This window comes from Vicugna pacos, unplaced genomic scaffold, assembly GCF_048564905.1.
Source record: "Vicugna pacos unplaced genomic scaffold, VicPac4 scaffold_19, whole genome shotgun sequence".
In the NCBI taxonomy this organism is placed as follows: domain Eukaryota; kingdom Metazoa; phylum Chordata; class Mammalia; order Artiodactyla; family Camelidae; genus Vicugna; species Vicugna pacos.
The window spans coordinates 13670379-13693385 of record NW_027328740.1 but is presented as its reverse complement, the minus strand read 5'-3'; the positions used below and the strand labels follow the sequence as shown (position 1 = coordinate 13693385).

Below are 23007 nucleotides of genomic sequence, written 5' to 3'. Positions count from 1 at the left end.
ATACAATTTTCACATAACTTTGTTGGCTTTAGGTGTGCAGCATAATGACTTGTTACATGTGCATATTGTGAAATGATCAGTTCATTAACTTTACTTGACGTCTGTCATCACCCATAGTGACACACTATTTTCCTTGTGATGAGAAATTTTAAGAAGTACTCTCTTAACTAACAAATGCACAACGCAGTGCTGTTAACTACAGTCACCTTGCAGTACATTATGTCCCCAGGACTTGTTTATCTTCTAACTGGAAGTTTGTACATTTTGATTATCTTCCCGAATTTCAATCACCCCCTGACTCACCTCTGGCAACCACCAACCTGATCTCTGTTTCTATGTGTTTCGGTTTATTTTGTAGATTCCACATATAAATGAGATCATAGGTATTTGTCTTTCTGTCTTATTTATTTCACTTAGCATAATACCCTGAAGGTCCACCCAAGTTGTCACAAATGGCAGTATTTCACTTTTTTAATGTCTGAATAAGATTCCATTTTATATACATATATATGCATCACGTTTTCTGTACCCATTCATCTGCTGATGGACACTTAGGTTGTTTACATATCTTGGTTATTGTAAATAATGATACAGTGAACATGAGGGTGCTGTTGTCTCATTGACATAGTGATTTCATTTCCTTTGGATATATTTCCTGCAGTGGACTTGCTGGATCATATGGAAGTTCTAATTTTAAATTTTGGGGGAGCCTTCTTACTCTTTTCCCGAGTGATAGCACCAATTTACATTCCCACCAACATTGCACAAGTTTCCCTTTACTTCACACCACCACCATCACTTGTTATCTCTTGTATTTTGATGACACCCACCCTGACAGGTGAGAGGGGGTATCTCATTGTGGTTTTGATTTGCATTTCCCTGATGGTGAGTGATGTTGAGCACCTTTTCATGTACCTGATAGACATCTGTGTGCCTTCTTTGGAAAAATGTCTATTCAGTTCCTCTGCCCACTTTTTAAATCAGATTGCTTGTTTTTGCTGTTGAATTGTAAGAGTTTTTTATATGTTTTGGGTGTTAACCCCTTATCAGATATATAGTCTGAAAGTACTTTCTCCCCTTCTGTCTGTTATCCTACCCTCTGCTTTCTGGATGACAGGGGTCCAGGCACTTGGGAATCTCTGCTTCTCACGTGTTTCCAATGGTGGGTGGGTGAGGGCTGTGTTCTGATACAAGTGTGCACAACCGTGGGTCACTACCCCTTAGTTTAGAAGGTGGGCTCTGAAGAGTGCAGTGTGGGCAGGGATGTTTCCCTGAAGTCATCATTTGGATGGTCATGTGCTCTGGAACTCACATCATCTAGCCCGGGTGTGATGGGGCAATTTGCAAAGGGAGGACCTTGTAGCTAAGACACTGACCAGGTGATCTTGTGTCTTGTTGGAAGGACCTGGAAACAAAGTTGTGTGGAACAGGGACTCCTCCAGGTCACAAGGCTCAGTTCAGACTTCTGGGATGCAGAGACCTGCTCAGAGCCACTGTCACTGAGGAGGGAAGGGCCTCAGGCAGGAGGGAGGAGTTGCTGGATTTCACTTGCCCTGTTTGTCAAGTTTCAGCTCTGGTGATGTGTGGAACATGGGCTTAGCTTTGGGAATGTAAGAGGAGAGGTTCCTGGGGAAGGGCTGGCTTTTTCCTCTGATTGAGGTCCTACTGTGTGCCAATCACAGCAGTCCTCTGAGTCAGGGCTGGAAAGCCAGGCACAGAGAGGTCAGGGAGTTTCCAAGTCACACAACATTAGGGGCATCATTAGGGTCTGATGCAGACCTGACGCCCAGCCCACATTCTCTCTCCTTTCTCAGGACCATCATGATCCCACATGTCAGAATCACCCAGAGAGGCCCAGGTATGGGCACTGGGACCTTTCCTGCCTAACATGCCAGGAGCCTTAAGAGGGATGACAAGACACTTCCTGAGTCCATGATGCCCAGAGGCTGCTCTTAGCAAGAGGCTCAGCACACACTCCTGGATGAATCCTAGCTCTGTCCTGAGTCACTCTGTCCTCCCTGCCTCAGTTCTTCTGCCCACATGGGGCTGCAAACAGCAGCCACTTCACAAGGGTCTATGGAACCTCCAGGATCCTGGAAGCAGCGCCCTCACACAGGGAGCACGGTCTCCTTAACTTTTCCTCACCTCTTTGCTGGATGTAGAGTCCCAGAGGGGCACTGGCTTGTCCCAATTCTCACCCCAGATCAGGGTCCAGCAGGGGGTGGTGTCCAGGCTGGACTCTGTCCTCTGCCCCTTTTGGGGACCCTCATTCATTGCACCTTGGCTGCCTGGACACTGTCTTCCAGGGGCCACTCTGTGCCTCCCACACCTACCTAGCATCCACCCACCCTGGGTTACTCCAGCGCCCTCTGGCCCTTGGCCACACACCTACTCCGTGTTGAGTGGAAATGAGGTGACCGACATGCTGGGCCTCCTGGACAGTCTGGAGGAGCCCGATATCCCCAACCTGCCCACCACACCAGGTGCCCAAGATGGGGAGAGGGTGTGCCTCCATTCATACTCTGATTTGCTCAGATTCTCAGCACCTACTTTGCTGGGTGGATATGGGGGCAGAGGTATGATGTAAAAGCAGGAGACATGGACAGCAGACCATGAGAAGGGGGCTAGCCCAGGCTGGTCTCATAACCCCCTTAGATTTGACTTTATCATCTTTAAAGTGGGACAGACTCTTGTGAGGTGAGCAGGATCCTGACCCATAGCCAGGCACTGTCCTACACACCTTAGAGAAGCTTACTGACTCCTCATGAAAATCTGTGGGGCAGGGACAGGCATTATCACCCATTTCTGCAGAAGTAACTGAGGCGCAGAGAGAACAGCTGAGGTGACCACCCCAGATTACAGAGCCCAGGTCATCTGGTTCCAGTGTCCAGGCTCATGGTAAGTGCCCATTCTGGGTTTTCCTCCTCCCTTCATCCTCCACTGGGACCCATGGCCGCAGCCTCATCTCAGTGTGATTGTTCATGGGGAGCAGGGTGGTTGCACTGAGGGCCCGTTTCTCTGAGGACTGCTTTCCCAGAAGGCTCAAGGGGTTGACTGTATTCACTACTGGACACCCAGGCCTGGGCCCAGGCCAGCCACACTGCAAAGCCTGAATCAGTGATTGTTGAGTGAATACCTGAACCTCTGTGTGTATCTGCATGTTGCCCCCATTTCCTCATCTCCACAGCTGGCTACCCGGCCAAAACGTTGTGTAATCAGGCCTGGGCCAGGGACAGTCAAGGGGACCAGAGCTGCTCAGCTGGGGACAGGAAGCCTCAGGGGCCCTGTGGCTGTCCCAAGCACCTCCTGGGGCAATTCACAGGGAAACCCAGACAGCTTCCAGGAACAGCAATCAGGTCCCAATCCCAGGGGTATAGGGTAGGTCTTGAGGGGTGTTCCTGAGACTGACTTTGTGTATGAAGGGGGCCTGGGGGTCAGGCTGCTTTCAACGTCCATTCCAGGCCCACACCCCTGCTGGCAGCATGGAGCTAGTCATAAAGGACACAGGTCGTGGGGCCAAGGCTATAGCAGGGCTCTGCTCCCTCTCTGTGGCTCAGTGTCCTCATCTGTAACAGAGAACTAGTAACAGGGCCATGGGAGGGCTCACTGAGACCCTCCTCTGTGGCTTTGGTTGGACACTGCCCTCTCTCTGCTCAGTGCCCTTCTCTGTAATAGAGAACTAGTAACATTTTTCTTAGCCCGTTTTGGCCCCATTTTTCTGAGTCTCTTTCTACATTGGGCCCAGGGCTTTCACAGAGATCACAGACTTGGGATGTAATCAGAGTGTGGTCACAGCCCTAGTGGTCTCAATTGAGGCCAGAGGAGCTTCAGGGGGGGTGGGAATCCAGAACTGCTTCATGGAGGAGGTAAGATCTGAGCTGTGTCCCCAAGGATGAGCTGTCATCTAGCTGAGGCCTGGCATTGAGCAGGACCCATGTACATGGTTAATGAGGGTGTGAATGAATGGATGGGCACCCCTCTAACAGAGAGTGAGGGGGGGAGTCCCCTAGGCCAAAGCAGGAAACACAGGGCACCCTGGGGGAGCAGAGGGCGGGGCTGCAGTGTGATGCCTGCCTCACCCTTTATGGGTGTCTTGCCACCACTTTAGCGTGTGTTCTGGTGGATTTAGAGCCCTTTCCTCTCCTCTGCTAAAGTATCCTGCTCTTCATTCCCAGCAACATCCGCCTGTGTCACCTCAGTGTCCCCAAGTGGACCTGGACCTGTCTTGTGGGAGATTGTGAAGAGGGATTTGGTGTGCATCCCAAGAATGAAGTGGGAGGGAGAGGATAATAGGGACCTCCATAGGGGATCATGGGCTGGGAGACATCGGAGGGGTGGGGAAGGCAGAGCCTCAGAGCTGTAGGATCCTGCTAGTGGTGGCTTCTTCACGAGGGGCTTCACAGGAAGGAAGCAAACATGGGGTAAAGGCAGAGCTCAGTTTGGGGCTTGCTGACATGGAACAGCTCATCACAGAGATGTCCAGAGGAGCTGGATGTAGGGAACGAAGATGCCACTGATGTCAGGGTCAAAGCCTGAGACCCAGATGTGGTGGGGCGGTGGTGCAGGGGAAGGGGCTTGAGGATATCAAGATGTTCATTCATTGGGGTCCTCAGGGTGGGGACCTTCATGTTCATTTCATAGCCACCTGGTGCCTGACAGAGTTAGGCTTAGGGAGGTCACTGAGTAGACACGTGCCGATAACCTAGATTCTCCTCTTTCCACATAAAGTCCCTGGTGTGAAGCCAGCAGGCACTCTTCAGAGTCATACACCCTCACCCATGGGCTCTCTGTGTGCCTAGAGCCCAGTGGCCCCTTACCTCCCACTCCCCACTGCAGGACCCTTTGCACACCTGCATTTCCACAAGCTATAAAACATCTTCTCTTGCTGTGTGTTTACCCTATGAAACCTCATTGCCCCAGGAAGAGAGAACTCACATCCTTCCCTTATTAAATTGGTAAAGCCTTTTGTTCAGAGAAGCCCCTGACAGATCTCACAACCAACAAGGTACCTGTGCATGAATTGATCATGCAGCCCCCTCCTCCTTGTGTGCACAGCACCCCCCCCAATAACAGACCCCACACACTCAACATTGGCTCTCGTGTAGGCACCTCTTGCCTGTGTGGCCTGATGTTGCCTATAGCAGTGTCCCTATTGAACTTTCCTAAACCCTTCTCAGACGCTGGTAATTCTTTACCAACCCAAGTAATTAGCCTGCCATTGTGCCCACAACACCTGAAACAGAGTTGACTAAATTATGCAGACTGATGATGCAGGTTAATTTGCTATAAAGGTGAAATCAAGGTTTACAAATGAAAGCAACGTACATACTCAAGGCAGGACTAAGAACTCACACGGATAACTAAGACCCTCCACATACATCCCACTTTGCCCTTAGGGCCTTTGGGATGGCTGCTCTTTCAGCCAGGCTCTCTCTCCCCCTGCTTCTTAAACACCTCCAGGAATCTGCTCAAATGTCCTCCCTGACCTTATTTTTCTCCATGGAACATATCACCTCCGGACATTGTATATATTTTACTTAATTTTCTCTGTGTCCCCCACCAGGCTGTCTGCTGCATGTGGATGGAGACCTGACTGCTTCACTACCTGCTGTGCCCGGTATCTGGAACCCACCCAACACAGTAGGACCTCAGAGATTGTGTGACGGGTGTGTGATCACTGTAGGCCACAGACAAAAGCCTTCCCAGCAGTCATGGTAAGAGTCATTCATACTCTACTTACTGAGCCCTACTGTGTGCTGGTTACTGACCTGGGTGGGAGGCATGCAGTGGATTAGACACAGTGAGCACACACAGCATGTTAGGAGGGACCTGTGCTCTGGAGAGCACATAAGGCTGGGAGAAGTCAGGAGTGCAGGAGTGGAGGAGAAGAGGGCCAGGTGGAGACAGTGGTGCCAGAGGAGACAGAGAGGTGGGGCCCAGGTCGTGTAGGGCTTTATGGCTCCTGTGAGGGCTTTTCCTCAGGGCAGCGGAACCATGGCTGGGTACGGAGCAGGGGCCCGTGTCCTGAATGCTATGCAGGAAATGGAGCAGGTGTCTGCTGGGGAGATGTGCTTGGAGGAGGCTGTCCCTGTAGACTGTGCAGGCAGAGAAGGCTCCTCTGAGGAGGTGACATCTGAGCTGAGCCCTTGTATGGACCGTGTTTCCACCTTCTGTCGACTGGATGCTTTCATCTGCCCTGCAGCCCTGTGCAGGACACACCCTGTTCTCAGTCACCTGGACTTGGCCTCCTGCCTCCCTTGTGGGCCCTCCCACCCCAGAAGGAGTCCTTCTAGATCTAACTCACTACCTCCTCCACTGGACTTGGACTCACACTGAGCCACTGTCCACCTGCCCAACTCACCCAGAGTCAAGTCCAGAAACTTGGGGGAGCCCCTCCACCACAGAGCCCATGAACTTACTCAAATGGCCAGTCCTCAGCCTGCTCACATGCCTCACACTCCCCTCCTGCAGAAACCCTGTGACAGATCATGTCCACAGCACCCTGCTCCTCCGATCCTGACCCCAGGCTTTCCCATGGGGTGTGATCCCGCATGGGTTGCAGTCCCCTCCTCCAGTCTGGTGAGTAGAAACTACCTTTTCTTTTTTCTTTTGTTAATATATTTATTTTTTTAATTTTTATTTTATTGAGTTATAGTCAGTTTGCATTGTTGTGTCAATTTCCAGCATAGAACATAATTTTGTCAATTGTGTTTACTCTTTCAAGAAACCATCTCTTGGCTTGATTTTTTCAAATGATTCTTATATCTCTATTTTATTTATTTCCTCCCTGATCTTTATTATTTCCTTCCTTCTGCTTACTTTTGTTATTTTTGCTCTTCTTTTTCTAATTCTTTTAGGTGGTAAGTTTGATTGTTTATTGCAGTTGTTCCTCGTTTTTGAGGTAGACCTGATTCTCTCGCTATAAACTTCCCTCTAAGCACTGCCTTTTCTGGATCCCATAGGTTCTGTATGGTTGTGTTTTCATCATCATTTGTCTGAATGTGTTTTTTATTTCTTCTTTGATTTCATCATCCACCCATTTTTTTTAAAGTAGTATGTTGTTTAACCTCCATACTGTCATTTATTTCTCCTTTATTTTTCTGTAGTTCATTTCTAGTTTCATGGTATTGTGGTCAGAAAAAGTTGCTTCAAATATTTTCTATCTTCTTCAAATTGTTAATACTTCTTTTGTGACAAAGTATATGATCTATCCTAGAAAATGTGGTATGTGCACTTGAGAAGAATGTATGTTCTATTTTAGGGAAATATAATGTTCTGAAAATATTACCCAAGACAAATTGTTCTATTGTATCATTTAATTTCTATGTTGTCTTATTAATTTTATGTATGGAATATCTGTCCAGTGATGTTAATGGATTGTTAAAGTCTTCTACTGTGATTGTGTTCCGATCAAATTTTCCCTTTTTATCTGTTAGTATTTTCTTGTTATCTGTTATGTATTTAGGTGCTCCTATGTTGTGTTCATATATGTTAATGAGTGAAATATCTTCATCTATGACTCCTGTAATCATTATAAAATATCCTTCTTAATCTTTCTTTATAATCTTTGTTTTAAAGTCTATTTTATTTGAAATCACTGTTGATATTCCTGCTTTCTGGTCATTTCCATTTGTGTGGAATATCTTTTTCAATCCTCTCACTTTCAATCTATGTGTGTCCTTCTCCCTAACGTGGGTCTCTTCTATACAGCGTATTGTAGATACTTGCTTTATTATCCACTCTGCACTCTATGTCCTTTGATTAAAGCATTTAGTCCACTGACATTTATATTAATTATTGATAGAAATGTGTTTATTACACTTTGAACTTTGTTTTGCAGTTCATTTTGTATTTCCTCTTTGTTCCTTACTTTTTCTTTTTGTGGTTTGATAATTTTCCTTTTTATTATCTTGGTGTCTTTTTAGTTTTGTGACTCTATTGTAACTTTTTGGCTTGTGGTTAACCTACTTTGTACATATATTAACCCATTACTATATCTGTTTGTTTTAAACAGATAGTAATATAAGCTCAAACCCATCCTACCAAGAACAAAAAAGAGAGAGAGACAGAGAGAAAGAGAGAGACAGAGAAACCTGTATATTTTCTTGCTCGCCTCTCCCACCCTTAATGATTTAGATGCCCTCTTTTATGATTTCATGTTTATTCTGTTGTAATTCATTGTAGCAATCACCTTTCCAATTATGGTTTTCTCCTTTTTGTAGCATCCTGCTTCTTTTCTATTTAGAGTAGGTCTTTCAATATTTCCTTTAGCATAGGTTTAGTGTTGCTAACTTCTTTTAGTTTTTGCTTGTCTGTGAAGTTCTTTATCTCTCCTTCTATTCTAAAGGATACCCTTGCTGGATAAAGTATCCTAGGCTGCATCATTTTTTCATTCAGGACTTTGAATATACCTTGCTTCTCCCTTCTGGCCTTTACTGTTTTTGTAGAGAAATCAGCTGAAAGTCTTATGGGGGTTCCCTTGTATCTCATTCTTTGTTTTTCTCTTGCTGCCTTTAGAATCATTTCCCATTCTCAACCCTGGTCATCCTGATTGTAATATGTCTTGGTGTGGGTCTGTTTGGGTCCTCCTTGTTTGGGACGCTCTGTGTTTCCTGTACTTGGATATCTGATTCCTTCTTTAGGTTTGGGAAGTTTTCAGTCATGATTCCTTCAAATATCTTTTCAATCTCCTTTGTTCTTTCTTCTCCTTCTGAGACCCCCATTATGAGTAGGTTGGCATGCTTTATGTTATTCCATAGGTCCCTTATATTGCTTTCATTGGTTTTTATTTGTTGTCTCTCAGCTGTTTTGTTGTCCTGTCTTCTAAGTCACATATTCATTCCTCTCAATTATCCAGCCTACATTTTACATCCTTTACCTCAACTCTCATCTCAGCAAATGAGTTTTCCAATTTTCACTGGCTCCTCTTTAGAGTTTCAATTTCGTTATTTGACATATTCTCTGTCTCTATACACAATCTCTTAGTTTCTTCAGTACTTTGATCACTCCTTTTTTGAAATCATCTAGTAGACTATCAATGTCTATTTCATTGATTGTTCTTTCAGGGGGTTTATCTTGTTCTTTTAATTGAGACAGGTTGCTCTGCTTTTTTATCTTGCTTATATCTCTCTGGCACTATGGCTTATGGAGTATCAATTATCTATTGTGGTCTTTTAAGAGTTTACTTATTTATATAAAATGGATGCAGAAATAAAACTAAGCACAAAGAAATTAGTTTTAAAAGCAGTATAATCAATAACAGAAGAACATATTGAAACAAGATAACAATTGAGTTGGGATGAATTTTTAAAATATTAAAGGAAGAAAAAATATTTGAGAACAGAGTATAATCACAACAGAAGAAAAAAACAAGGATAAAAATGAAATTAGACAAATTGAAAGATAATAATAAAAGTATTTTAAAAGAAAATTTTAAAAGGGATTAAAAATAGAAATATAAAAATTATTTAAGAAGTAACATTTAAAAAGTAAAAGAAAATGGAACAGAAAAAGAAAAGAGTATGTTCCCGTGGAGATTGTGTGCCCTTAGTAATTTTATCAAGAGGTCCTTCTTAAATATGTGTGGTTACCAAGTCTTACTTCTGTGCCTTTTGTCTGTTATCCCTTTGGTTAATGATGTGGCCATTAACCTGTTAACCAGAGCCTACCCTGGCTATTGAATGGGGACTCCTCTTTGTTTTGTGGTTGTCACAGCTCCTGCCCTTGCCTTGCTTCATGAACTCAGCTCGTTGTTTCCAGAGACCCTCTGGTCACACCCTTGGTCTGTGCTGCTCCCAGTGCCTGTAGGTAGACATGTCACATCTCCTCCCAGTGCTGCATCTTGGTGCTGCACTCCTGCATGGTAGGTGGGCAGGTTGTGCCCCTTCCCAATGCCGTGTCCAGGTGCAGCAGTCCTCCACAATAGTTGGGTTGGTTGCTCCCATATTCAGTGCAACTCCCCACTCCACATCTGTTCCACACTCTGTGGGTGGGCTTGAGGCAAATGGCCACACCAGCCCTAGTCCCTGCTCTTTGCCAGAACTTTGCTCCTTGTTCATTTGTCTTAGAGGTGTGAGTTCGTAGAGGCACCAGGACAGAAACTTCCTATATGTCTGGGGATGTAAACAAGTCTCAGTCTCACCTATGAGGTTGCAGAACTGCCAGGTACATATTCAGGTTTCAACCCCATGTCTGCCTGGGTGGGTATGATGGCTGTGGCTGAGCCTCATCTCTCTTATTCTGAGAAATCACCAGTTACGTTGCCATGAGTCAGCAGAAACAAAGGACGAAACACCCCTTCCCCCAGGCAAGCCAGCAATATTGCTTTGCTTTATTTTTTTTCTTATTTTATGGGAGGCCCAGGCTGTTCTGACCTGTATACAATCCAAGCAGATGTCCACAGCACACTGCAGTCCCCCAGGGTTACCTATGTACAGTCATCCAGAGTCTGCCTGGATCCAGCAGCCTGTCCCTTCCCATCCCTGATTCACTTCTAGGTTTGGGGGTTGTTGTCACACTTTGTGCCCATTTAACTTAATTCTGTCAGTCAAGGGTGGTTCTGTACACATCTGGGCCTCAGAGGTTCCCTGTCCATCCTGCTGACCTCTCCATTGGAAAGAGGGAGACCCAGTCAACCAGCACTATCCCTCCTTTGCTGCTCCCTCTTCAAAGGACCAACCCCAAGCCATTTTGCATTTTCTTCCTTCTTTTTTCCTTTTCTCCTACCAGATTGGTGGCACATTTTGTCTTTTGAAGATGGCAATGTTTTATCAAAGTTCAGCAGATGTCCTGAGTGGATGGGTGTGTCTGTGAATGTCAGTCTTGGTGAATTTATTGGAGAGGATAAGATACAAGCATCCTTCTACTCCACTATCTTGGCCTTTCTGCAAGAATATACACTCTTAATAATTTTGTCATAAGGTTATTTTTAACTATGGGTGGTTACCAAGTCTTCCTTCCACGCCTTTTGCCTGTTATCCCCTTTGTTGGTGGTGTGGCTGGTGTTCTGGTGGCCTGAATCTGCCCTGGCTATTGAGCAGGAGCTCCTTTTTTTCCTGTGGTTGTCACACTCCTGCCCATATCCTGCTGTGAAAACTCCACTTGCTGGTTCCAGAGGCCGTCTAGTCGTGCCCCTGGTCTGTGTCCCAGCATCTGTAAATGGTTGGTCTGCACCCCCCACCAGATGCCTGGTCCCAGGACCACACTTGTGCAAGGTAGTTGGCAGGTAGCTCCCCTGCCGCATTAGGTCCATGCTTTGTAGGTGGACTCAGAGGAAACAGCTGCACTAGCCCTCACCCCTGCTCTGTTCCAGAACACTGCTTCTTGTGCATTTGTCTTAGAAGAGCCAACTCAGAGAGGCATCGGTGTGTAATGGTCCCTTCTTCTTGGGACTGTAAACAAATCTCATTCCCACCTATGAGGTTGTGGAGCCCCTAGGTAGGGATTTGGGTTTTGACCCCTCCTCTATCTGGGAACCATGCACCAGAAAATATAGTGGCTATGGCTGAGCCTTGACTCTCTTCTCCCAAGAAGTCTCCAATAATGGCACTGTGGGTCTGCGGACACAAAGGCTATGGCTACCCTTCCCCCCAGGGCACACCAGCAGTGTTTTCTGCCTTTTTTTTTATTTTATGGGGGACCCAGGCTGTTCTGTATACTCTCCCAGCCATGGCACACAGAACATTGCAGTCCCCCAAGGTTTCCTCTGTAGAGTCAGCCCGAGTCCTCTGCTCAACTCAGGCAGGCTGTCCCATCCCACACCTGCTGGTTCGCATCTAGGGCTGGGGATCGTTGGGACCCTTTGTGCCCCATTAACTTAGTTCTGTCAGTCAAAGTCTATTCTATACAGATCTGAGCCTCTGAGGTTCCATCTCCATCCTGCTGAACTGGCCATTGGAGTTGGAGAGACCCAGTGTATTAATGCTATTCCTCCTTTGCAGCTCCCTCCCCATTGGAATGGTCCAGAACTATTTTCCTTTTTCTCCTTTTCTCCTGTTCTCCCACCAGATTTGTGGAAAATTTTATCTTTTGAAGAAGCCAATATTCTGTCAAAGTTCAGCAGGTGTTCTGGGTGGTGGGTGTGTCTGTTGATGTCACTCTTGGTGAATTTGTGGGAGAGGGTGAGCTCTGAGCATCTTTTTTACTCCACCATCTTTCCTCCTCCTTCACTCTTTTTCTTTTGATTGGAACATTTAGTCCATTGACATTTATAGTAGCTATTTTATAGATGTGGGTTTATTGCTATTTTGAAATTTGTTTTCCAGTTGATTTTGGTAATTATTTGTTTCTTTCTTTTAATTATTTTTATTTTTGTGGTTTGATAAATTCCTTTTCTATTAGCTTGGTTTCTTTTTGGGTTTTATGACTCTATTATATACTTCTGATTTGTGGTTATCTTGTCATTCAAGTATGGTAACCCCTTACTTCATCTGTTTGGTTTTAGTTGATAGTCATGTGGGCTCAAGTGCATCCTAAAAAGAAAGAAGACAAAGAGAAAAAAGAAAAAAAAGAGAAAAAAATATATATTCTCTTGCTCTCCTCTTCCACCTTTCATGATTTTGCTATTCTCTCTTTCTTGTTTGCCTTCTTGTTTTCTTTATTGACTTACTGACTTATTTATATCCTCATGTTTTCCCTTGCAACTCACTGTATTTATCGCATTTCCAATTATGGTTTCTTAATTTCTATAGCTTCCTGTTTATTTTTTATTTAGATTAGAACTTTCAAATTGTTTTTTAGCATAGATTTAGTACTGCTGAATTCTTTTAGTTTTTGCTTGTCTGTGAAAATCTTTCTCTCTTTCTGTTCTAAAGGATAGTCTTTCTAGATAGAATATCCTAGTTTGCAGCCTTTTTCTTATTCAGGACTTTGAATACATCTTGCCACTCCCTTCTGGCCAGAAGATTTTAGGTAGTGAAATCTGCTGAATGCTTATGGGACTCCCTTGTAACAAACACTTTGTTTTTCTCTCACTGCCTTTAGAATATTTTATTTTACTTTAACCATTTTAACTATAATATGTCTTGGTGTAGGTCTGTTTGGTTTCTCCTTGTTTGGGACCCTGTGTGCCTCCTGTAGTTAGATAATTCTTTCCTTCTTAAGGTTTGGAAAGTTTTCAGTCATGATTTCTTTAACTAACTTTTCAATCCCCCTTTCACTTTCTTCTCCTTCTGGGACTCACCATTATGCATAGGCTGGCACACTTTATATTATCTTGCTTTAATTGGTTTTTATTGACTTTTCTGTCTGCTGTTCTTTTTGGGTTATTTCTTTTATCTTGTCTCCTAAGCCATTTATTCATTCCTCTGCATTATCTAGTCTTCTTTTGATTGCCTGTAGTTGAATTTTCTATTTTTAACTAGCTCTTCTTTATAGTTTAAATTTTCTTTTTAAAGTTTTCTGTCTCTATTGATAGTCTCTTTTATTTCTTTCAGTGAGTTGATCATTTCCTTTTTGAAGTCTAGTAGACTATCAAAGTCTATTTTACTGATTGTTCTTTCAGGGGATTTCTCTTGTTCTTTTAATTGAAAGTGGTTCCTCGGCTTCTTTATTTTACTTATATTTCTCTGGCTCTATGTATTTCTTTTAGACCCGTTTCTGAGCTGTGATATGTAGTAGGCAGGGTTGGAGCAATTCAGTTGTGAAGAAGAATAGGCAGAAGATGTTCACTGGGGAGTTCTCTCTGTGGTGTTGCCTGTCACTTGTTATGCAGACTTACAAAGTACTATTTGTTGATGTTGGCTTTATCCCTGCCTTAGCTATGGGAATGTCAGCCACCTACTCTGGTGCCCCTCAGGTTCTGAGCCCCAGGAAACATCAGTGCAGATCCAGCAGTGTCAGTCCCTTGGACCTGCCTTAGCAAGTGTGCAGTCACACACATGAATTTGTGGTCCACTACAGGTTCAGCTCAAACCCTAATCCCGCACCCACATATGGAACCATACACCACCCTGTTGTAAATACCCTCACTGGCCACCCTTCTTGAGTCAGAACTCCACTCACTGCCTGTAAGTCTCAGAGGTGTGGATCCACAAAGTGACCAGATACAGCAAATCCACCCTCTCTGCCTGGGGCTGTAAACAAATCTCATTCCTGCCTGTGAAGTTGCAATGGCACAGGGTATGGAGTCAACATTCAGCTCTGCCTTTGTGCAGAAGTGTTGCCTATCACCAAGCCCCATTTCTCTTCTCATGAGAACACACCAACAATGGAGCCAAGTGGAGAAAGTGACTTTGGCACAGCTGTGTTTCATTCCTCCCCCATTATACCAACATCGGTGCTTTTTTATGAGAGTTTCAGTCTGTTCTGTTCCACACACACACACACAGCCAGAGCTCACACTGCCCTCTAGTTTCCTGAGGCTGCCTGTCTGCAGTGTGACCCAGCCCTCTGCCTGGGCTCTTCACTGACTCCAGTAGCCAGTTCTGGCTCATCCCTTCTAGCTCATGTCTAGGGCTGGTCATCACAGGGACCCTCTGTGTCAGTTTTCTCCAGTTCTGCCTGCCATGCAGTTGCCACTGTCTCCTCCAAACCTTGGAAGCTCTGCTTCTTTCCTAGCTGATCTCCCAGCTAGAGAGGTTGTGTCCCAGTGTGAGTGTGCCTTTCTTCCTATGCTACTCTTTCCCTGCAGGATCAGTTCTGCACTGAATTTTTCTTTTCTCTTTTTATTCCTTACCATATTTTGTGAGAATCTTCCTGTATTTCAAAATAAAAGACACTCTACCAGAGTTCAGGAGGTTTCTGTGCAATTCAATGTTTTTGTAGATGTAATTCTTTGCGTATTTGTGGGAGAGGTCAAGCTGTGAGTCTGTCTACTCTGCCATTTTGGCTCCTTCAAATTTTAAAATAGGGCTAGGTCTTTCTTAATTACTCTTAACAAGCTGTTGTAGTTTTCAGCGTACATGTCTTGTAATTTTTCCTTGCCTCTATTGGATGCTGATTCAGAACATACACAACCTTCTGGAGAAACCTGTCCCACCCTGCCATTTACTGCCAAATAGCTGGCCTGTGTCTGAGTCACCAAAAAGTTTTGTTCTTTATCTGATTCTTAATTCTTTAGAATTTATCATTTTACTCTCATAAATGCTGATTGTACTTGTAACAAATATTTTAAAATAAAAATAATAAACTTTATTCTATAGATGAAATATGAATGAATCTCAAGTAACATATGCTTTTAATACCTTAGAATTAGTAAAGCAATATAGATACATTATAAACGCTTGAAATGTTGCCTAAAGGAAAAGTGCAGAGATTTGCAAATCCCACTCCCAGAAGTGACCGTCATTAATGGTTTGGTGAACATCTCTCAGTCTCTATCTCTCTCATTCTCTCTGCCTCTGTCTCTCACACACCACAAGATTCATTTACATCTATGATGATTTGACACATATGTGGTCATAGAGATGGCATCTTGGATGTAGATGATGGATTAACAGGCATCCAAACTGAGGGCTTCCTTGACATCAGGTAAAGACCTAGCACTCATTTTTCCAGCTGCACAACAATCATTCCTCCATCTGAACCAGAACTGATGAATCCCACCCCCTCTCCATGAACATTAGTGTTGCTTCCATTTCCCTAGTAGTTTAAACAGGACTGTGATGAACATCCTTGAAAAGACATCTTTGAACAATTGTGCAAGAATTTTAGTATGATCAACGGTAAGCATTAGCACTGCTCGAAAAGTGGTGCACTTGTGGAACTGTGATGCATCCTGCATACTGTTCTCCCAGAGAGGAGAGTCTGCTCACTCTTTCCTCCAGGGGATCTACTGTGGCCTCTGTCTCCTCATGTTGTCACTAGAGCTGGTTGTCACCAGGCTAAAGGCCTGCCAGTGTGATGTTGACCAATGCTGTCTCCGAAGTGTGAACATCTTGCATTCTCACTTGAGAGGTCGAGCATCTCTAATATACACTGGCCACCTGCATTGCCTCTTGTTGGAATTGCATGTGTTTGTTCTGTTTCTGTTTAGAACACAGTGTTTCAAGATATTTTTGGACCACAGGGATGTGAAACCTTTCTCTGACTTTAGGTTATGAAAAATGATATTTCCATGTTGTGGTTTGTCTTTCATGGATTTTGAGTATTATTTTTTTTTATTTTGTTAGGTTATGTTTTGCCACAGGAAGAGCTAAGCATCTCCCTCCTGGCTCTGGTTTCACACATAGAATAGCAGTGCCTATCTCGAGATTATGCACATAGTTTCTAAAAATATTCATTTTGTATATCTCATATTTAATCCACCTGGATTTCCCTTTGAAATAACCAAAATGCTACTTCAAGTAAAAAAAAAAAACACCAATCCCTTGTTAAAATATGAGAGCAGACACAAACAGCCATCTTTTGTATGATTTCATTGATAGGGAACATCCAGTGTAGGGAAAGACACACAGAGAGAAAGAGGATTAGGGCTTGTCAGGGGTTGGGGGAGGGAGAAAAGAGAATGTGTGCTTTGGATACGGGGTTTTATTTTGAGGAAAGAAACAGTCTGAAACTAGACAGTGACGATGGTTACACAGCATTGTGAATGCACTTAATTCTCCTGAATTGCACAATTTAAAATGGAAAAACATCTAAATTTTATTATGGTAAACTTAAAACATAAAAATAGATGGTACTCTAAATGACATGAAAGAAAACAAGGAAATGACAGAAAAAAGAAACAAAAATGATGCCAGGAGAAGGGAAGTAAAGTTCGGGTCTGAGAGTGGGTTGATTCTTAGAATTAGATGACAGTGTTGGTGGTTGCAGAGACATCTCAGCCCGTAGGGGTGGTGATGCCTGAATTGGCTCTGGGTCTCATAGAAGTATGTGTGTAGGTGCAGGGGGAGCTACAAAATCAGGCTCAGGGTCTCCCTGCAGGACTGGTAATGTAACCTGGTTCTAGGTCTCCTGTAGGGCTAGTCTTACAGTCTGCAAAGCTGGTGGGATGTGACACGGTCCTGTGTGTTTTGCAGGTGCAGGCTCGGGTTCCCCAGCAGGGTTGTTAGAATGGGACACAGTCCTGGGTCTCCTGAAGGAGCCAGCTCAGGATCTCATGCAAGACCAGGCTCAGGGTATCCTTGTAATGCTTGTGGAATGAGACCCCATCATTTTTCTCCTGCAGCAGCAGATTCAGGGTGTCCCTGCAAGGTTTTGCAATTTCACCCTGCTCTATAACTCCTGCAGGAGCAGGCTTGGACTGTCCCTGCTGGGTTGTTGGAATATGACCCATCTCTGATTCTCTTTCAGAAGCAGGCTCAGGGTCCCCCTACAGGGCTAGTCGATTTTGTTCCAGTCTTAGGTCCTTTGCAGGTGCAGGACTGGGGTCTCCCTTCAGGGCTGGTGAAATGTGACTCAGCTGTTGGTCTCTTGCAGAAACAGGAAGAGTTTCTCCCTGCAAGACTTGTGGAATGAGACCCATTGCTGAGTCTCTTACAGGAGCATGCTCGGGGTCTACATGCAGGGCTAGTGGAATTGGACCTGGCTAATGGTGTCCCTGCAGTGCTGCTGGAATTGTTCCAATTCTTGGGTGTCTTGAAGGTGTAGGCTCTAAGTCTCCCTGCATTGCTAGTGAAATGTGACCCAGTTGTGGTTCTCCTGAAGGGACAGTCTCAGGGTTTCCCTGCAGGGCTGGTGGATGGGACATAGTCCTGGGTCTCCTGGAGGAGCAGGCTCATGTTGCAACATGACCAATCTCAGGTTCTCCTGCAGGAGTAGGCTTGGGGCCTTCCTGAAGGGCTAGTGGAATTGGACATGGCTCATGGTCTCCCTGCAGTGCCATTGGAATTGGTCCAATTCTTGGGTCTTTTGAAGGTGTAGGTTGCAGGCTGATAAATTACCTGTAGGGCTGGTGGAATGTGACATGGCTCTTAGTCTAATGCTAGAGCTGATTCAGGGTCTTTCCACAGGGTTGGTAGAATTGGTCTCAGGCCTGGGTCTCCTACATGTACAGGCTTTGGTATCCCTGTAGGGCTTGTGGAATGTGACTGGGTTTCTGTTTCCTGCAGGGGCAGGCTCAGAGTCTCCTTGCAGTGTTGCTGGAATGGCACATGGTTCTGAGTTTCCTGCAACAGCAGGCTTATGTCCTTCCTGCATGGCTAGTTGAATATGACTCAGACCTTGGTCACTTGCAGGAGCAGGCTAGTTTTCTCACTGCTGGGATGGTGGAATCAGACCCTGTCCTGAGTCTTCTGCAGAAGCAGCTCCAGGTCTTCCTGCAGGGCTGTTGGAACATGACCCATCACTGGTTCTGCTTCAGGAGTAGGCACAGAGTCTCCTTGCAAGGATAGTGTAATTGGACCCAGCTCAGGGGTCACTACAGGGCTGATGAAATGTGTCCTGGCTCTGTGGTTCCTGCAAGTGTAGATTCTGTGTCTCCCTTCAGGGTTGGTTTAGTGGGACCCATTCCTGGGTCTCCTGTAGTAGTAGGCTCAGAGTCTCCCTGCAGGGCTGGTGGAATGGGCCCCTTCTCTAGGTCACCTGCCAGAACAGATTTGGACTCTGCCTTCAGGCTGGTGGAATTGGGCCTGTTCTTGCATCTCCTGCAGGAGCAGGCCTTGGTTCTTCCTGGAAGAATACTGTAATATGACCCATCTCTGGTTCTCTTGCAGGAGAAGCTCATGGTCTCCCTAGAAGGTTAGCAGAATTTGTCCCATTCCTTGGTCCAAGGCTCAGGGTATCCCTGCAAGGTTGGTGGGATGGGACATAGTCCTGTGTCACCTGCAGTAGCAGGTTCTGTTCTCTTTGCATGGCTGGTGGAATGTGACTCCACCCTGTGGTTCTTTTGCAGATGCAGGCTCAGGGACCCCACCAGAACTGATGGCTCTTAGTCTCCTATGGGAGCAGGTGAGGGATTCCCTGGAGAGCTGTTGGAATTGGTCCCAGTCCTGGGTCTCTTACAATTGCAGGCTCAGTGTCTCCCTGGAGGGTTTGTTGAATATGACTTGGCTGTGGGTATGCTGCAGGAGCAAGCTCAGTGTTTCCATGCAGGGTTGGTGGAATGGGATCTAGTTCTGGCTCTCCTGCAGGAGGAGGCTGGGGTTCTCCCTGGAGAGGCTGATGGAATTGGACTGGGATGTCTGTCTCCTGCAGGAGCAAGCCTATGGATTACCTGCAGAGCTGGTAGAATGTCACACAACTCTTGTTCTTCTGCAGGAGCTGGCTCATATTCTCTGTGAATGGCTTGGTCTCCCCCAGGAGCAGGTTTGTAGTCTCACTACAGGGCTGGTGTTATGTGACCCGCACTGTGTTTTCTGCAGATACAGTCTTAGTGTTTGACTGCAGGTTTGGTGGAATGGGACGAAGTTCTGGGTTTCCTGGAGTAGCAGGCTCACGGTCTCCCTTCTGGGGTATTGGAATGTGACCCAGTCATGTGTTTCCTGCTGAAGTGGCCTCACGATATCCCTGCAGGGCTGTTGGAATTGTACCTCACTGTGTATCACCTGCAGGATAAGGTTTGTGCTCTCCCAGCAAGGCTGGCGTATTTGGACCTATTCCTGGGTCTCCTGCAGAAGCAGGCTTTCAGTCTTCCTGCAGGGCTTCTGGAATATGACATATCTCTAATTTTCCTGCAGGATCAGGCTTGTGGGTCACCCAGCAAGGCTAGTGGAATTGGACCCACTTCAAGGTCTTAGTGCATGATTGATGGAATGGGACCCAGTCCTGGGTCTCCTGCAGGAATTGGCTTAGAGTCTTCCTGCAGGACTGGTGAAATTGGACCAATTCCTGAGTCTCCTGCAGGAGGAGGCCCTGCATCTTCCTGGAGGGATGGTGGAAAATGACAGAGATCTGTTTCTCCTGCAGGAACAGGCTCAAGGTCTCCCTACAAGGCTAGTGTAATTGGACACATTCCTGGATCCATTGCAAGTGAAGGCATGATGGTCTTCCTATGCAGCTGGTGGAATGTGATTCGGCTCTCAGTCTCCTGCAGGAGTAGGCTTAGGGTCTCCTTGAAAGATTGGTGAAATGGGACACAGTGCTGTGTCTCCTGCAGTAGCAGGCTCAGGTTCTCCCTACAGTATTGGTAAAATTGGACCTGGATCTAATTCTCCTGCAGTAGCAGACTGAGGGTATACCTGCATGGCTGGTTTAGTGTGAAGGAACAGCAAGTCTTAATACATTGGCCCACTCCTGGGAAAAGGATAAACAGGGCTTGGTGCATGGTCTCTTGTATTGTCTGAAAAAGCCCCTTGAGATGTGTTGATTCTGATGACCTCTTCCAAGAACTTGAACACTTTTAGAATCTCTGCCCATTCATCTTGTTTAGACTGAAGAAATCTGCCTTTCATCAGTTCTTGGAATAGAGATCAACACAAAAGGAAAGAGGGAAGAAAAAAATACCAATCTATCTGTTGAGAAATCAGCTGAAGACATTAAAAAGTTCTCTTGCAATACACTTGTTTCTATTTTGGTGCAATTAGAATCATTTCCTTATTATCAATTTTTGCCATTTAAATTAGAATATATATTGTTGTAGGCCTACTGGGGTTCGTTATGCTTGGACGCTCTGTGCTTGTTGTGTTGAGATAGCCGGTTCTATATTTGGTTTAAGAAAATTTCAGTCTGATTTCTTCAAATACCTTTTCAAACCATTTGTCTTTATTCTTTTCCATGTGGGATCCCTATGAGTCATACACTGGTATGTTTTCTCTTATCCCAGATTTCATTTGCATTGCTTGCATTGCTTTTCACTAGCTTTTCTATGTCGTGTTCTGACTGAGTGATTGCGGTTATCCTGTTTTCTAAGTCATTTATTTGTTCCTGTGCATTATTTAGTCCGATTTGGACTGTCTTTAGCTTAGCTATTCTCACCATTGAGTTTTCTGATTATATTTGGCTCATCTAAAGTGTTTCTCTTTCCATTTATACTAGCCTGCATTTGTATTCATAGACTCAAGATTTCCTTCAATGTTTTTATGTCCTCCCTTTTCAAGTCATGTTCTATTAAATTTTGGGGGTCTAATACATTGGATGTTCTTTCAGGAGACTCCTGTTTTTTGAAAATTTGGAATAGTTCTTTTAACTTTATTATATCTCTCTATCGCTATGGGTTAAGGATTATCAGTTATCTATTATAGACTTGAACGGCTTTTGTAAGTGAAATCATTTCTGTGCACATTTAGTTTTAATGCTGTGAGGATTGTTTTTGGTATGTAATGATGCCATGCATTCCTTCTGTGTCTGTTGCCTGTTATATCTATGATTGCTACTGCGGTTTTTGTTGTGGTGAATATAACCTATTCTAGTAAGGTTAGCAGAGTGTCATTTTGGTTAAATGTTTATCATAGCTCTGACAGTGCTGGGACTACTAATTTTGGCTGGAATAGAGGTTTCCAAATGGTTTCTGGGCTGCAGGCTGGATATGTGGAGAGGGAATTGTTCCAATACACACTCATGAAAGTGCATTCGTCCTCACTGTTGCCACGGAAAAGTCAAAATTTTATAGTGGGTTCCCTCAGGTTCTCTGCAAACAAAAGTAAAAGTGAAAACAAATCTAATGATGTCACGCATTAGAACCTGCTGAAACAATCCTGCAGTGCCACAATTGGGTCCTTAGTGTAGTACTGGGTCAGCACCACAACTATAGTTGCATTAGCATGTGGTAGGCAAGGTTGATGGAAAGGCTTCAAATTCTCCTATTTTTCATCAGATCTCTGCTCCAAGAACTTTTGTCAATAAGGCATGGGAACTCAAAGGCAAGCATGGAGCATTTCAAAAACCTCTGCTTTGGACAATAAGAAATTTCAATCCTGCCTATGATAGTTGCAGATCTTTTGGCTATAGAATCTTATTTCAACACGAAATTGCCCTGGATTCCAGAAACCAGATAAAGATGGCTCTGATTGAGACCATTTCTCCTTTATGGAGAAAATGAGCAATTATACTGTGGATGTGAAAAGGCTGTGACTAAGGCCCTGGGTTACTAAGCTAATCCACAACACATATGCCAGCAGATTTAATATTAAGAGAGGACCCAGGCAGATCTGTTCTCTAGATAGTACCAACCACAGCCCAAAACAATCTCCAAACCCCTGGGAATAAATTTGTGACATCAGCCACACCCCTAACACAGATTCCACAGGCACTCCTAGCTCAAAACTGGCAGATGCAGTCTTGGTCTGGGAATCAATTGCAGAGAAATTTTGTGATTATTGCTTTCAGTTATGTCAATCAAACGTCCACTATGCACTCTTTTAACCCTCAGCGCATCGTCTTCCATCTTAAATGACCTGTCCACTTTAGAGTGTGCATCCCAGTAAAACACAGTTTCCCTTTACTGCTCCTTCACCAAAGGTCAGGTCCTGCACTGATTTCCATTCTCTACTTGCCTTCTACTCTTTCCCGGTTATGTGAGAATTCTTTCTGACTTTTGAAGTAAGAGATGTTTGGCCATTATTCAGCAGGGATCCTGAGCCAAGGGCCGGGAGAGTGGATGTTTATCTTGCTGTATACATGGGAGAGAGTGAGCGAAGTTTGCACTGGTACTCTGCCAGTTTGGCATGGATAAATTAACACAATTTAGACATAACTCACAGACACTTGATCCTTGTTTAGCTATTTTTCTCTATATCAATGGTGGAAGGATGTGTTTGAAGATTCCAAGTCTGACAATGTGTACATACCTTCATTGCAGACTTTCAAATAGTTGACAGAATTAAATTACATACTATGGGAAATGTATCAAAATAAAGATAGTTTTAGATATATACTAAATCTAAGTACAAGACAGAGTTGCCATATTTAGGTATCAGCTTGAAATACACAAATAAGAAAAATACACAGAAAACATAAATTAGCAGCCAAAAGTCATGAAGGAGGCAGGTCAACACTTTTCTCTTGGTGCTTCCAACACTAAGAAAAACAATGAAATATTTCTCAGAATCATTAACAACCACAACCATGGGTTTCCATTGTTCTTGTGGTGCCCTTTCCAAATAATGGCACATACTGGTCAATGTTGGCGATTCAAGGGGCAACATTACTATTTAGGAAAGCACAAAGAAATCCAAACAATATATTTTTATA

The 23007-nt window shown here is 44.5% G+C and overlaps 1 long non-coding RNA gene across 1 annotated transcript in view; it reads left to right on the top strand.

The window, feature by feature from the left end:
• The first annotated feature begins 2623 nt into the window (after positions 1-2623).
• The window catches only part of LOC140693502 (uncharacterized), a 542527-nt gene continuing 522143 nt past the window's right edge, over positions 2624-23007 (top strand). Inside the window, exons 1-3 of the long non-coding RNA XR_012069253.1 lie at positions 2624-2898; positions 5564-5714; positions 6472-6579. This is a non-coding gene — a long non-coding RNA (uncharacterized lncRNA). The remainder of the gene's footprint in view (positions 2899-5563; positions 5715-6471; positions 6580-23007) is intronic.